The 15,712-nt window shown below is 51.3% G+C and overlaps 1 protein-coding gene across 2 annotated transcripts in view; it reads right to left on the bottom strand.

The window, feature by feature from the left end:
* EPB41 (erythrocyte membrane protein band 4.1) overlaps window positions 1-15,086 on the bottom strand; it is a 200,107-nt gene extending 185,021 nt beyond the window's left edge. Inside the window, exon 1 of one of the 2 annotated variants that reach the window (XM_042953637.1) lies at window positions 14,799-15,086. The gene's annotated coding sequence lies outside the window, so the exon portion shown is untranslated. Of the gene's footprint in view, window positions 1-9,874; window positions 9,929-14,798 lie in introns of those variants that run through there. The other variant, XM_042953632.1, reaches the window with a different exon arrangement.
* Window positions 15,087-15,712: the final 626 nt, after the last annotated feature.

The following is a 15,712-nucleotide window of genomic DNA, read 5'->3' as shown; positions in this document are numbered from 1 at the left end:
CCTCATAATATACTGTATTGTGACATTTAACAGTGCTCTCAAGTGGATATACCATAATTTAGTTAAATCTAAATGTTGGGCATTTAGGTTATTTCCCATTTTAATCTTTTATACTCAATAAACATCCTTTTATCTAACCATACTCATGACTATTTTTTTTTAGGATACATTGACTGCAACATTTTTTTTTTTTTTTTTAACTGTAGCACACAGGTCTGCCTGTTCTGGTCATTTTTTGAGATAAAGGCAAAGGAAATCAGCATATGCAGTAATTTTATACAATATCTTATCTTTTGTATTTGAGCAGGCTTTGACCTCTTTGACACAACCACTTTGCTTACAATAATTGCATTAAGCTCAGTCCTAACACAATAAGAACAAAAAATGTGATTGAAATACCTACATTGGAGTTGGCAAGTTATGTCCTTTTTGCTGTGGAGACACTCCAAGACACGAGCAGAAGGAAAGAAAGTTGAAAAGGTAAAAGAGGACTCAGTAGACGGCAGCTAAGATACTCCTCTAGGCCTCTAGATTCACAGAATCTTAGAACTGGATAGGCCCTTAGAGACCATCAAGCCCAAGCTGCTAACTTTTAAACAGATTGGGAAATGGGTACAGAAACTGGGAAGCACTTGTCCAAGGTCACACAGCAAAGAGTGGCAGAGCCCAAACTTGAATGCAAGGCTTCTGACCCTGGATTCTGTGGTTCCCTGCCTTCTTCTGAGCCCGCCTACTTTTCCCTTCCAAAGCTGCAATCCAGGCTCAATTCTACAGCCATAAAAACCTAGGAATGTCTAAGCTGGAAGGGCCCTTAGAGATCATTTATTTTTTTATTAAAAATAAATTTTTTTAAATGTTTATTTATTTTTGAGAGAGAGAGAGAGATGGAGCGAGCCAGGGAGGGTCAGAGAGAGAGGGAGACACAGAATCTGAAGCAGGCTCCAGGCTCTGAAATGTCAGCACAGAGCCCAATGCAGGGCTGGAACCCAGGAACCGTGAGATCACGACCTGAGCTGAAGTTGGACGCTTAACCAACTGAGCCACCCAGGCGCCCCTAGAAATCATTTATTAATAGAACTAATGATAACAGCATTTATTAGGTATTTACCATGCGCCAGGCACATAGTAAGTACTTTATATGCATTTATTGCATTAAGACTCACCGCAATCCTACAAAGTAATATTACCCTCAATTGCAGTTGAAAAAAACTACAGCCTAGAAATGTGAGGTGATTTTCACAACCTCACACAGCTTAAACTAGGCCCATCTGATGCCACTGTCCTCTGCTGTGCGCTGCTTTCATATCACTCTCAGAAGAGCAGTTTGGAAATGATATGAACGAGCAATACCAACATCTGTCCCAGGACTCCAAGAAAAGGCTGTTGTGACTACTTCTGACTACAGCCCTGGGACATTCAAGGAGGGACTCAAGGATCTGGCCTCCAGTGACCCTCCCCAAACCCCTTCTCTTGCCAGCTGGAATGAGTCTAATGGCCCTGATCCAGCAAAGCCTCCAGCTCACTCAAGTTTAACCCACTAATTCTCTCTCCCCGGGACCAGGTATCTTCTAGGTCTAGAGGGTTTCCCAAGAAACATGGGGAAAGACTCCGTGCCACCAGCTAGCCTGGCCCCTTCTAAACCTGTTAAAGTCAGCCTGGTGCAACCCTCACCTAGGAGAGGGCAAAGGAGGAGTTACAGGGAAGCAGGCAGGACTGAGCACCCCCTTCGTGTAGTCACTGGGGATCACGGAATAAATGAGATGGGTCCCCTGACAATAAGAACAATCGTCATTATCATCATCCCATAAATGGGTGATGGTAAGAAGTTAGAAGGCAGGCAGACCTGCGTTCAAAGCAAAGTTCCACCACTGAGATGCTACATGAGTCTAAGCAAGTCACTTCTGCCCTCTTCCTCATCTATAATATGGGGGAAACGTGTGCCAAACGCTGTGTACTAAGTACTTTTTATTGCAATATGTCACTGAACTGTCACAACAGTTCCTTGAAGAAAGCATGACTGTAATTCCCATTTTACAGGTGAGAAAGCAAAAAACTTACCCATGATCACCCAGCTAATAAGTGTCCAAGTTGAGATTCAGATCCACCTCTGCCTGGCTTTACTGCTAGTACGCTTCTTACAGTTTACAGATTGCCTGCATTTCCACAGTGGTCATTGTAGTAATGCCAGCAAAGATATACGGCTCACTCACCAGGTGCCTATGTACCTTACCCGCATTCTCTTAGTTGAGAATTTCCAGCTTTGGAAACTGAAGTCAGAGCTATGAGGCACTTTGCCCAATGTCATGTAGTTAGGGAGGGCTATAGTTGGGAAGCCAAGTTTGTCTGACTCCAGAACCCTATCCTTTGCCCACCATACTATCCTGCCTCTCTTTCCAGTGAGGCCAGGTAGATGTCTTTATCTCTGACAGATGAGAAAGCTGAGGCCTAGCAAGAGGTAGTGACGTGCCTGTAGTGACCTAACAATCAAGCAGCTAAGCAGGGACTTGAACGCAGGCTCCGGAGTGTTAAACCCAGGATTATTTCCTCCACCCATAATACTGTATCCTGACCATCAGAAAATGCCCCTGTCCACTGGATATTTAGAAAGCTTATACCCAGCTTCCCCAGGGGCAACAGGGAACCCCTGCTATACCAGGCCAGGCATAGAGATCTAAGGGTGTGGAGGAGAAACTTTCAGGATACTACCTGCCGAAGACAGCAGTTGAGCTGGTAGCCTAGATGCCCCTAGCTTTGGACACCTCAGTCTTGGTCTGCCTAAGGGATGGACCCACAGCTGGGAAGGGGGGAGTTACAGAGGAAGCTGCCTGAGGCCTGGGCTTCCCTGACTGGCATAGCTTTCTGCTGTGATTTCTGCTGAAAAACAAAAAGCTCAATCCTCTGGGCCTATGTGCTAATTACCAATAATGACATAATAACCATTGTGGGCCCAACAGCCAAACAGCCCCAACTAGAAATTCTGCATAGCTCAGGCTCCGGAACAAAAGATTTGGGTACTCCAAATGAAACTGATGCCCTGGCAGAAAATGTCAGAAGCAAAGGGCTTTAGGGTTGACCCAGACAAAGTATTATCTGGCCAATGGAGAGGATGATGGCCACTGAATACAATTATTTACTGGGAATTATTTATCTGCACAGCATGGTGCCAGACCCAGAGAGAAGAGGCTTCATGTTTTCATTAATTCACTCCACAAATATTTATTTAGCACCTACTATGAGCCAAACACTTTTCTAGGTACACGGGAATAACACTGAACAAGACAGACAAAAATCACTGTCATCACTGAGCTTACCATTCCAATGCAGGGGACGGGGGGTGGGGGTGGGGGACAAACAATAAACAAATATTCCATAAAATATAGTATGTCAAAGGATGATAAGTGCTATGGAGAGAAAAAAGTAGGCCTGGAGGGAAGATAGAGAATGTTCGTGTTGTGGTAGGAAAGGGTGTTACCATTTTAAATACGATAGGAAGGTCCTTTCTAAGAAGGTGACATTTAAACCTTCTTAAAGGGGCAAAAAAATTAAAGGGGTACCTGGGTGGCTCAGTCGGTTGAGCGCCAACTTCAGCTCAGATCATGATCTCACAGTTCGTTGAGGTCAAGCCTCACGTCCAGCTTGCTGCTGACAGCATGGAGCCCACTTCAGATCCTCTCTTCCCTCTCTCTTTGCCCCTCTCCCACTCATGCTTTCTCAAAAATAAATAAACATTTAAAAAGATAAAAATAAACAAAAAAATTAAGGACATGAGAGAGCAAGTCATGAAAGTATTTGGAGGTAGAGAGTTCCAGACTGAGTGAATAGTAAGTGCAAAGGCCCTGGGGTGGAAGTGTGCCTGGTATATTCAAGGACTTGCCTGAGATCATAGATCCAGTCATTAACAGGGCTGGGAGAAGAAAGGAACCATACACAGACTAATCACCCACTGTGTACCTGAACTCTCTTAAGCCTTAGGAAACTCTGGAGGTAAAGATCACCATCTCACAGATGAGGGAGTGAGACCCAAAGAAGAGAAGTAACTGATTGACATCCCACAGCTAGAATAGGCAGGTCTGTTTGGCCCCAGCCTGTTGGTGCCTCCCTGCTTCTCTTCTCTATGTCTTGCCCATGCAAATCCTAAGTATTTGTTGAATTAATTAAAGAATGAACAAATTAATTTCTCAAGTCATGCCCTTCCAATGAACTGCTTGCTGACTGGCCTTCTTGACTCTACTAATCATAGAATAACAACAACAATAATTCCAATGTGCTAGCTGTGGACTGAGTATTTTACCTGAATTACCTAATTCAGCCCCCCTTAGGTAATCTTAAGAGAAGGTGCTAATATTTTTCTCATTTTATTAGTAAGAAAACTAAAGCTCAGTGAGGTAGAACTCACTAGAGGTCCCACAGCTGGTAAGTGGTGAAGCTGGGATTTAAACCGAGGTCTGTCTGCTCCCAAATCCCTTCTTTTAATCCTATAATATTAGTAGAAACCTCTGACATCAATCCATCCCCTTCCTTTTATAAACCAGAAAACGGAGGCTCAGCAAGGGCAGGTGAAGAGCTAGGAAGGGGGGCAGCCCTCCAGCCCCCCCTCCGCCCCCCCCACCCCCCGTCTGGCCTCCCTCCTACTCCACCACATGGGGGCTGTGGACCAGGTTTTCTTTCCTGTGCCTGCCTGTTTGCCTGCCTGTTTCCCTGCCTCTGCAGAAGTCTTGTTGTCCTAGCTCCTTGAGGACGGTTGCAGGGAGCTTACACTCCACCTCTGCCCCCTCAGCCTTGGCCTGGGTAATGCAGGACCCTTCCTACTCTGCCTTCCCAAAGTGCTTGCAGTGGCATTAACCAGTGGCGGCTGCAGAAAGGAAACTGTCCCCGTGCGGCTCCTGGAAGAGAGACAGTGCAGGCTTGGCGCCAAGAGGGCAGAGGTGGGCTGGGGGCAGGGGCCAAAACCAGGCCGGGGGTGAGGCTAGAGTGTTCCAGCCAACCCGAAGAGGGGGGAACGGGGGAGGAGGGTAAAAGATCCTGAGCCTCTGGCTTTGAAACCAATTTACTGGGTGTCATTTGTTCAACCAGAAACTGTATCAAATACTTCAAGTCCCTAGACTGGGAAGAAACAGGACAGAAGAAGGTTCTGGACAGCATTTATAACAGCATTAATACTTCGTACCGACCACTGAAGCCTCATAGTGCTCAGGACTGAACTGAGTGCTTTATCTACATTGTTGTTAATCCTCACAGTAAAATCAGCCCCGTTTTACAGCAGAGGAAACTGAGGCTCAGAAAGGTGAAGTGACAGCCAAGGTCACCTCATCACACTCATTCATAGGGTAGTGCCACAAGGGCCCAGAGACCTGGGTTCCTGCTGTGTGACCCTGCACCATCTACCACCCTCTCTGATTTGAGGCTCTTGCATGTATACCAAAAAGGACTTGCTCAGAAGCCTTTATTATAAAATGCAGGAGGCTCAGGGATCCAGTTCTGCCCAGACTATGGGGCCTCCCACAGATACAGGATATCATACTTACTCTCCTTCCCATCACCCCAAAAAAAACGGCCTGGGGATCATCTTCCAGGGGGAAAAAATAAAGCCACAGATTTTCAAAATATTTGTCCCTGTTTCAAGGCTACTGCTGGCTTTGGCCTCCAGCCAGGAAGGGGCCCCTGAGATGGGGAGTTGGGGGGAGCCCAGGCCTCAAGACTGAGAGTCCTTGGGCCTGGGGCCAAGGGGGGCAAGGGGCAGGAGGGGGCGAGCTCGGCAGTGGGCCAGGACCCCTCAAGAGATTTGGGCTTGTTTCTTAATCCTTTCCTCCCTTTGTTGGCCACAGCCAGCTGCCAGGAAAGTGGGGGGGTGGGGTGGGGGGTGGGGAGGGAAGCAAGTGGGCAGGACCAAGGAGATTGAGGAATCCAAATAATGATGGCTGAACTGGAGCTCCTTTCATTGGTGCCCAGTACAGGGAGACACTGTGCAAGGCCATTGGTGAGGATTATCTCATTGAAACCACTGCCCCTCGACGTGAGGAGGGCCTGCTGTTCCTTTTACTGAGGTGAAAACTGAGGTGCAGAGAGGGCAGGTGACTGAAGGTCGGCCATACAGCTCATAAGCGGCAGAGCTGGCAGGGAACCCAGGTTGTTGACTCCCATGAGAGGCAGCCACTGGGATTGACTGGGGTGGGGGTGAGGTGGGGAAATAGGGGGAGCAGGGTGGAAAGGGCCCTAGCAGTCTCAGGAGAGCCGGCAGTTACGAGGGTGATCACCTCCAAAGTGACTGTCCCCAAAGCCCTGTATGATCTGGGCCCTGCTCCCCTGCCCAGCTTCAACTCCTGTCACAGCATCGCCTCTCCCTTTCTGTTCCAGCCATACCAAACTACTGTACAAATGTGCCCTGAGCACATTACGTGGCTTTAAGCCCTCACACATGATGTTCCCTATGCTTACAAAATTGTTCTCTCCACTGCCCGCCTAGAGAGCTCTTGCTTACCCTTCAAATCCCAGCTCAACTACCCAATGCCTAGAAGGAGTTAACCACCCACTCACCTGAGCTCATGCAGAAGTGCTTCAAGCACCCAGAGTGGCAGGAACCCCACCTGAGTCATCTTTGTGCCCCTAAGAACTCTGCACACAGTCAGTGCTCAGTAAGTGTTTGTTGTCTCTAAGTGCGTTTTATCACTGAATCTTTGAGGCAGGCAAAACGGGTTTTCTTGTCCTCTCTCTCAAGGCTCAGAAAAGGAGGGCAAGAGAGAGGGAGTGACTTCCAGAGGTCACGCAGACATTCAGTGACGTGACACTGGTAGAGCCGGAAGCCAGGCCTTCTCTGCACCACACAGGTTCCTGCCTGGCCCCCACCCCAAAGAGCTCCCTCATCCCTGCCAGACCAGCCAGGGTCACCACAAGGGGCCCCAAGGCAGGAGTGGGGGACATGGGCCCTGGTGGCCAGAGGTCTTGCCCGAGTGTCCAGCTAAGACATAACTGCTGCCTGCAGGAACCGACGCAGAGGGTGACAAAAAGCAGACAAGTGGCTTTATCCCCCAACCCCTCTCGGACTCGTCTTCCTGGGTATGTCCCTTAGCCAGAGACCCCAGCAGGCCCCATCCGCCCCACAGACCCCACCTCCTTCCTCTCCTGCCTGCCCACTGCAGTCCGTTATCACATCCTGCTGGCTCGGCCTCCTAAACAGACGTGCTCCCCATCCCATAGCTCAGTCCCAGGCCCCATTTCAGCGTCCCTCATCTGGAGAGTTGCCCCTGCCTCTCCTCTCCCACTAGTCCTCCGAATCAAGCGACCCTCCCCAAATATGAGCCTGATCATGTTCTTCCCCGGCTTCATATCTGATGGCTCCCCACTGCCTCTGGGACAAATCCCCCTAACTCTCCTGAGCCTGTCCGTCTAGCTGCATTCCCACAAGGGCAGGTCATGACTCTGTACCTTGGCAAAACAGTTCCTTCCACTAGGAATGCCCTTTCTCCTGGTCTTTGCCTGAAAAGATATTCACGGTTCATATTTCGGTGCATCAGTCAAAGGTGGAGTTGGTAGTTCTGTGTCTTTCTCCCCAGCTAGACTCTGAGCTAGGACAGGGCGAGGAGGCAGAGACCACACAGATTGATCTCTGTGCCCCATGCCCGGCACAGGGCCTGGCACAAAGTGCGGAAGAATGAAAGCAGATGGGTAGGAAAGAGAGGTGTGTCCTTACTTCCAAGAGGCCTCTTCCCTCCCTTCACCCACTGGTGTCTTTCAGAACCTGTCAGACTAGGTTGCTACCTGCCTGTCCCCAGCAGGCCCCTCCCAGACCTCATCTCCACTATCCCAAGAGGGATATCTTTGTAATCCTAAAATAACACCCAAAGCTATAACTATAATAATAATTACATTGCTCAGCATGTACCTCATTGCATTATTTAATCCTCACAAGGACTCTAGGAGGTACACAGGTTCTTTTATTATCCCCATTTTATAGATAAGGAAACTGAGATTCCAAGAGGTTAAATGTCTTGCTCAAGGTCACACTGGTAAGCAATAGATGTGGAATGCAAAGCCAGATCTGTTTGACTCTCAACCACTATGCTATCTGGCCTTCTCCTGCTTTCTGGTGTCTCCTCTCTTCAAAACTCTTACAGCACCGGCCTGGGTGGGGTACACTGTGTGTGCATGTGCTTGTGTGTTCAGCAAACAGTCCTATAGCCCTCACCAGCCCTGTGCTGAGCACTGGAGATAGAGAAGAATCAGGCATAGTCCCTGCCCCCTTAAGAATTTGGGTCTTGGGTTGAGCAGACTTGGGTCTGAGCTCCAGGTTTACCCCTAAATAACTATGTGAGTCTGGGTAACTCACTTGATTTACTCAGTACCAGTTCCCACATCTGCAAAGCAGGGACCATAATGCCTGGTTTGCCAGGAGGACCAGATGAGATAATGCATCTGAAATAGCATATAACAACCCACCTAGCATATGAGAAACATCTGAAGGCAATAATACATATGATGACTAGAGACTCCCAGGATCCCAAGGCCAAGATGGGATGTAATTCTCCAGGGCCCTCCCTTGGAGCCTCCTCAGCCTGACCCAAAAGTAATAGTGATAATAATGCCTGATCCACCCATTCGCTCATTAAATAATTCTTCCAGGGAAGTGTTCTTTATTAACCCTCTTTTGTAGGTGAGGCAACCAAGGCCCAGAGAAGGTAGGTTACTGAATCAAGTCACACAGCAAAAGAATGGGACCTACTTTCACAGTGGGTAGAGCCCAGCCCTTAGCCCAGGCCCTGGCCAGACTGCTTGAGAGTCTGGGGCTCCTGACTCCTAGATTCTAGTCCCGGCTGGGTGGGAAGTTAAAATAGTAGAATGGAGGTAAATAAAGGTATACTTTACTTAGCCCCCTCCCAGAAAGAGCTCAGGACTGGGTGGAAACCAATAATTACCAAACAGGGCCCTGTACTGGGCACTTCTCACCGGCTCCTTCCCACACCCATGTGGGGGAAGTGTTATGATATGCATGTTGCAGACGAGGTCTCCAAGACAAAGAAGTCAATGGCTTGTCCACTGTCACACAGCAAGGTTAGTGGCAGTACTGGGGGGCAGAGTCCCTCCTCACCCCTCCCTCCTTCAGCCCCAGACCTTCCCAGCTGCCCCTGTCTTCTGATGACACCTAGAGGTTCTGTCCCTCTCTCCCCAGTTCTAAGCAGAGGCCCTGCGAAGGCCCTCTCTCTGCTGATTGAAGGCCCCACCCTCAATTCAGAGGACCCAGAGCTCACTTAACCGAGCCCTGGCCCTGAAGGAACTCACAGTCTAGTGAGCAAAGACAACACATTTCACTGAGCCCCTTTGATGTTGGTCACTTTATATCCATTAGCCATTTAACCCAATACAAAGCACATTGATGGGGCAGAGTGACAGTGATTGAATAAATATGCTCATTCGTTCAGAAATATTCATTGAGTATCATACTACATACCATTATACCCTGGATGCTGGAGATATAACAGTGAATAGATAAACAAAAATCCCTGCTCTCAGGGGTCTTACATAAAGAAAAGAACAAACATACTGTGTCAGGTAGACACTGAGATTCCCATTTTACAGACATGAAACTGACATGCAAAGAGCCACCCAGCTACCAGGTGCAGAATGAGGATTCTATTCCTGACCAGTCTGGCCCCTAAGACCTTTGCATTTGTGTTACGTGTCTCAAAAATCAGCCGGTGTGTTAAGCATCTGGAGAGAAGTCAGCTGGTTGTGGTAGGACCCAAACTTCACAGAATGCCCTCCCTCAGTTCCTCCACCCCTACTGCTGGGCTCCCTTTACACCTCCCAGTGGCCTCTGAGCTACAGGACATGCATTAGAATCAAGCCCCAGAGGCAGTCATTTAGTCAAACCAGTACTCACCCAGCAGCAGCCGGTCGGGGTCATACAGCCCGTCAGGGAGAAGTCGTGGAGCCATCACCGCAGGGGCACATGGAAGCAAAGGACAGAAATGAGACACAGGCACAACCACCCAATAAGCTCTTTGGGGCCCCTCTTCATCCTGAGCAGGGGGAGATCCTGCCTCTGCCTCTGTATCTGCCTCTGGGGTTCTGCTAGGGCAGGTACCCTGTTAGTCAGCAATCTGATAATCTGATATTGCACCCAGAGCTCCTCCTAGGACCCAGCCCACTGGAGGCAGCAAGATCCCTCTAGACAAATATTAACTCAGCACCTAGGTGTTGGGGATACAGGATGAAAACAGACATGGCCGCTGCCCTCATGGAGCCTATGGTGCAGTGAGAAGGAGATCATGTAATTTACGAATGGATTACAACTGTGTGAGTGCTTCAAGGAGGAAATTTAAGAACCCAGGCCGGGGGGCACCTGGGTGGCTCAGTCAGTTAAGCATCTGATTTCAGGTCATGATCTCACGGTTTGTGAGTTCAAGCCCCACACCAGGCTCTCTGGATCCTCTGTCTCCCTTTCTCTCCCTCTCTCTCTCTACCCCTTCCCCACTTGCTCTGTCTCCCTCACAGTAAATAAATAAACTTAAAAAAGAACCGCGGGTTCAAACCCTGGCCCTCACTCACTAACTTTGTGACATGAGGGTTCAGCTTCTCTGTGCCTCAATTTTTTCTCTGTAAAATGGGGATTGCATTAGTGCCCACCTCCAGGGCAATTGTAAGGATTAAATGACTTAATATATAAAAAACACTTTGCACAATGCTTGGCACACAGTACACTGTTCATAACTGTTAGCTACTGTCATTACAGGGAGCTGGAGGCATGGGTTTTGGAGGGACCTAGTGTGGGCCAGACCACCACCTACCTGACAACATACAGATTAAAAGAGACAATAGAGGTGAAGCTCTGGGCCCAGTGCCTGGCACATGGTAACCAGACGATAAATGGTGGTGGTATTCTTAGGGCTGTTCTCTAGCACATCCCCAGGGTACAGCATCTCAGCAGAGGCTGTCAGAAGTGCCCTCTCCCCACAAACGCAACCCAGAACTGCAACTCTGGACTGAAAAATAACCAGCATTCTCACCTGATGCTACAAATACCTCATCTCCCTTGACCTTCACAATGACCCAGGAAGTGGACCAAGGCAAAATTATTCCTATTCCCATTTTACAGATGAGGACAATGAAGGGAAGGTACTCCTCTCTCTTGGGTGTGTCACTTCATATCTCCAAACCTAGGTAAGTGGTCAAGCCAGGATCCCAACAGGCATCTGCCTGGATTTTGTTCTCCAGGTCTCCCCTTGTGTTTCCCCCCCAGTGCACAGCCCCACACAAGACTTGGAACCTCTCCTGCATCAGTCCCTTCATCTGAAATACTTACAAATAGCCCAGGATCCAAGCTGTTCCTGACCCCAACTCTTCTTCCACAGGATCAGCCGCTGCTACTCTGACCCTGCCTCTAACCTTTTATCCCATCACCAACTCCAGCCACAAACCCATGGGCCAAGGAATGTCTGCACGCAACTACTAAAATCCATGTTTTACAGATGGAGAAACGGAAGTCCAAAGGTGGGCCACATATCCAAGGTAGCCTTTCGGTGCCCAGCTCTTATACCTTGGCAGTAGTCGGGTGCGGCTGGCCCTCTGAGGAAACCTTGGGTAGGGTCCTGACCTGCAGGTTGCACCCTCCGCTCTTCTCCCCCCCACACTGGGCCTGGTGGGCACCTGCACACCCTGGCCCCCAGTTCCCCAGCCTAAATATCCCAGAGCTCTGAGCACACCCAGAAAGAGTCAGGTTCCAGAGGTAAAGTCTAGGCATCATGTGAGCCTTGGTACCTTCCAGGTGGTGGCCTCCCCTTTCAGTTGAGTCTGGGCTTTGGAGTCAGACAAACCTAGATTTAAATCCCAGGCCAGCCACTTCCCAGCTGTGTGACTCTGGTTAAGTAGATTCACCTCCTTAAACTCCTAAGAAATAGGAATAATACCTATTCCCTCATGGGGTTGTAAGGATATTAGCTAATGCTGCATATTAAAGGCTTAGCACAGAGCGCTGTGGATAGTAAATGTGGCTCTAATTATGATTAGAGAACACAGGCCAAGAACAGGACATGAAAGGCCATCACACTCTACCTTGCCCTTGCCCCATTCTTTCGCCTCCCCCTCCTGTGGGGTGGACTAAGCCCCAAAGCATGTCCTGGAGGCTATAATAATGGGTGCTGCAAGATGCTTTGAGGCTCTAAGCTCATCTCCCCTTCTCATTTCACACAAAGAGAAACTGAGACCCAGGGAGAAAAAATGGGCCCACAGACTATATAGGAATAGAATCCTGCCCCCTCTAATAAACATCAGAATCCCAGGACCCAAGAAAAATCTGAAAGCCCCACCCTCACCAGGAAACAATCATAAAGACCCATTCTGCAAGCCCCCAACAAATCTCAGGCCACCATGACCTTTGTGGCGAGCCCTTTGTGGGTATCCTGTTTAGCTCTGTGGCTAGCAGACCCATATGTGGTGCTCAGGAAGGGCTTAGGGACAAACCCACGCAGTTCCTCTTCGGTTCCACAGAGAAATTCTGCTCAGGCTCCCCCTCCAGAGGTGTCTCCTTGCATCTCCCTTCCTCACTCCCACCCTGGCCTCTGTCTCACCCTGCAGCCGGGGTCCCATCAGCTGGGTGCAACCCCAGCCAGCAGAGCTCTCGGCCTCCAGAGGCCTGTACAGCGTCAGCATCTTCCCAGCCAGACTGGGATGTTCCTGCCCAGCACAGCCAGCCAGGCTCCTCCTGGCCAGGGTCCACTCTGCAGAGGGGGTGCTGGCCCTGGCCTGCCAGGGGCCCCACCCCCACTGGCCTAGCAGGTGGGGCAGCCTGGGAGCCCTGGGAGCTTCTCTTGGCACCTGCAACCTACAAGAGGGAGGCCAGCCTAGTCTCGGCAGTGCAAGGATGGGCTGATCAAGAGACAGATGGGTGTGGTGCCTCTTCACCCCACAAGCAGGTGCTCCACCTGCACCGCACATTGCTGGGCCTGGGCAGGCCCTGCCTCCTAATACACAGAGGAAACCTCAGGACCTCCCCACTCCACTCTTAAAACACCCCACTGGCCGACTCCCAGACCAGCTATCGTTCTGGTCACTGCACACTTATTACCTCAGTTGATTCTGCTGCTAATGCCTGTAAGGTCTGGATTATTGGAGAAGGAAGAACCTGGGACTCAGAGAAGTGAAGTGATTCATGCAAAGTCACACAGCAACGTGGCAGGGCCAAGATTTAAACGCAGTTCTGCTGCATGCAAAGCCTACAGGGCACCAGATGTCACCTTTCCTTCCACCTCTCTGCTCCCTAAAGCTTCTGGATCCCCGTCTTCCCAAACCTTCCACCTCTCTCTGCAAAGTCTCTCCCTCCACAGTGCTAGTCAGAATTAATCATTTCCCACCTCATGGCTGCTCTAGCACCTTGTTTACACAACAGCAGCAGGGTACAGGAGTTATTTCTGAGGTGTCTGCCTCACTGGCACTCAGAAGGGCCTTGAAGGCAGGGGGTGAACCCAGTACATGCTCCTCACACCTGAGAGTCTGTCACCCCAAACTCCACCCTCTCCCTACCCCCATGCAAAAGTCCTCTGACCTCCTCCTGTTGATCCCCTCCCCACCCCTAGCCTCCTGCCCAAGCCTGTAACTGGGGTGAAGGTAGGGAGCTTGCTAAAACCTCAGGGGCTCTGTGCCAGTGCTCTGGCCCCTCCCTCTCCCCTTCAGTAGCTGAAGGTGTGACCCAGACCTGACACCAGCCGGTTCTCACAGGGACTCCCAGCTGCCCTCAGCACCAAACCCGGCCAGACATTCCCCAAACCTTCTCCTTCTGGAGAAAAAGGCTCTAGAAGCAGAGAAAGGGCTGCCTTCAGCCCTAGTCCGGGAACTTGAGGGGTCACATTCAGCCACTCCCACCTCAGGGGACACTGTGGGCCTTGAAATAAGCCCCCCCCCCCCCAACCCTACCGGAATAGTCCTACCCTTCCCCCCTTCTGGGGCAAGCTAGGGCTGAGGTCGGTCTGGACAAGTCCCCGCCTCCAATTTGCCAGAGGGGAGAACTCTTGTTTTACCCCCAAAGAAGTGGGGTCTGCCGGAAAGTATAGGTTAGGACGAGAAAACTCCCGGGGAAAGACTGAGAACAGGGACAGGAACACAGACAGAGGAGAGATGAGGGACACAATGAATCGGGGGATGAGAGCAAGCAGGAATCTGAGAGCGATAGAGAGACTGGGGAGACCAGAGACAGAGGAAAGTCCCCGAGACCAAGCCTGGAAGGGAGCGTGTGGGCCGGGGCGGTGACGGGAGGGCCACCCTGGTAGGCAGAGCTGGCGCCCCAGCTCTCGGGTCCCTCAGTCCGGAAACCCGAAGTCAGTTACGTAAGGGGCCGGGCGCGGGGTTCCAGGCCCTGGGGGCCCCCTCCCGCTGCGCGCCGCCCGCCCTCCCGCTCCGGCCAGCGCTGCGGCGGGCCCGGCAGGAGCATGCGGGCCGGACAGGGCGGGGCTGGGGGGGGCACCTGGGGCCTCAGCAGTCTGCAGACACCCGCCCGCGCGGACCTAAGCCGGGACCCCCGCGCCAGAGAGGCCGGCACTGCCTGGGACCGCCAGCGGCAAGCGTCCACCCCCGGACCCCCCTCTCCTCTCGCCCGCGCCCCTCCCCGCACCCTGAACTTGGAGACTTCCAGACCCCTGTGGACCCCCAGTTCGGACCTTGTAAGCCAGGACTCCTAGAGACCCTCTCCCCTGACCCTTAGACCCTAGTCTCGCCCCTACCGGGGCGTCTCGGGCCCTTGGGAGTGGGTTCATCTGTCCGTCACCCCGTCCCTCCCGGGGACCCAGGATCGTCCCCAGACGGTCCAGGCTCACCTGGGCCGGACGGGGCGGGGACCTGGCCGGGCCAGGCCGAGCCGCGTTCTCGCTCTCCACCGCTCTCGCCCTTTAAGAGGTTCCTGCCACTTTGCCCCGCCGGGGGCCTCCACCTGCACTGACAGGGCAACTCTGGAGTGAGGCCCCGCCCCCGACCCGGGAGACCTTCTGATTGGCTCAAGCAACTGCCAATCGGCGGGGCGGCGGAGAGGACGGTGCCGAGAAGTAGGAGCGTCGTCGCAACCGGGAAAGGGCTGGGGCTGCAGGTGCGGCCTGACCCGGACGCCGAGCTCTTGAGCGGCCCCGGGTTGATCCGAAGGCTCAGGGGAGGACTGAGTAGGGAGCTCCTGGATTGGGTGGTGTGGTGTCTGATGTCATACGGCAGAAGTATGATGCAATTTGTCACGTGATGCTGCTCCTAACCTAAGGGCTGGAAGGGTGGTAGGAAGGGAGTTGGTGGTAGGAAACCTAGGGAAGTGACCCTGGGGAGTCTCACCTGGATCACCTGTCTCACCATTTAGCCCTGTGTAACCTTGAGCAAGTCACTTCTCTGAATCTGAGTTTCCTCAACTATAAATCTTACAATACTTTTCTGAGCATTGGCGGTATACGTTAAGTGCCAAGCACACGTTTGGCACAGAATAGGTGCCATATATATATGGGGTTTCCTGTTCCTTTCATCCTTTCATCTTTCCACTCTTGTCAGAGACTTTCGCCCTCCTTATGGTCCATCCCATCAGCACTGGGAGGGGCTTACGTGGTCACTGGTCCACATCCCCTGTCCCCTCGCTACCTCATTTTTGGGCAAATGGGCAAAACTGAGGCCCACTGAGGCTAAGTGGCTTCCTGGGAGTTAAGTAGTCCTCGTATTAGATGAGCGCTGGAAGCAAACCGCCTTGTCTCAATCCACAGCG

Source organism: Panthera leo, chromosome C1 (assembly GCF_018350215.1).
Source record: "Panthera leo isolate Ple1 chromosome C1, P.leo_Ple1_pat1.1, whole genome shotgun sequence".
Taxonomy (NCBI): domain Eukaryota; kingdom Metazoa; phylum Chordata; class Mammalia; order Carnivora; family Felidae; genus Panthera; species Panthera leo.
The sequence above is the reverse complement of the archived record's forward strand: the minus strand, read 5'-3'. Positions and strand labels throughout refer to the sequence as shown.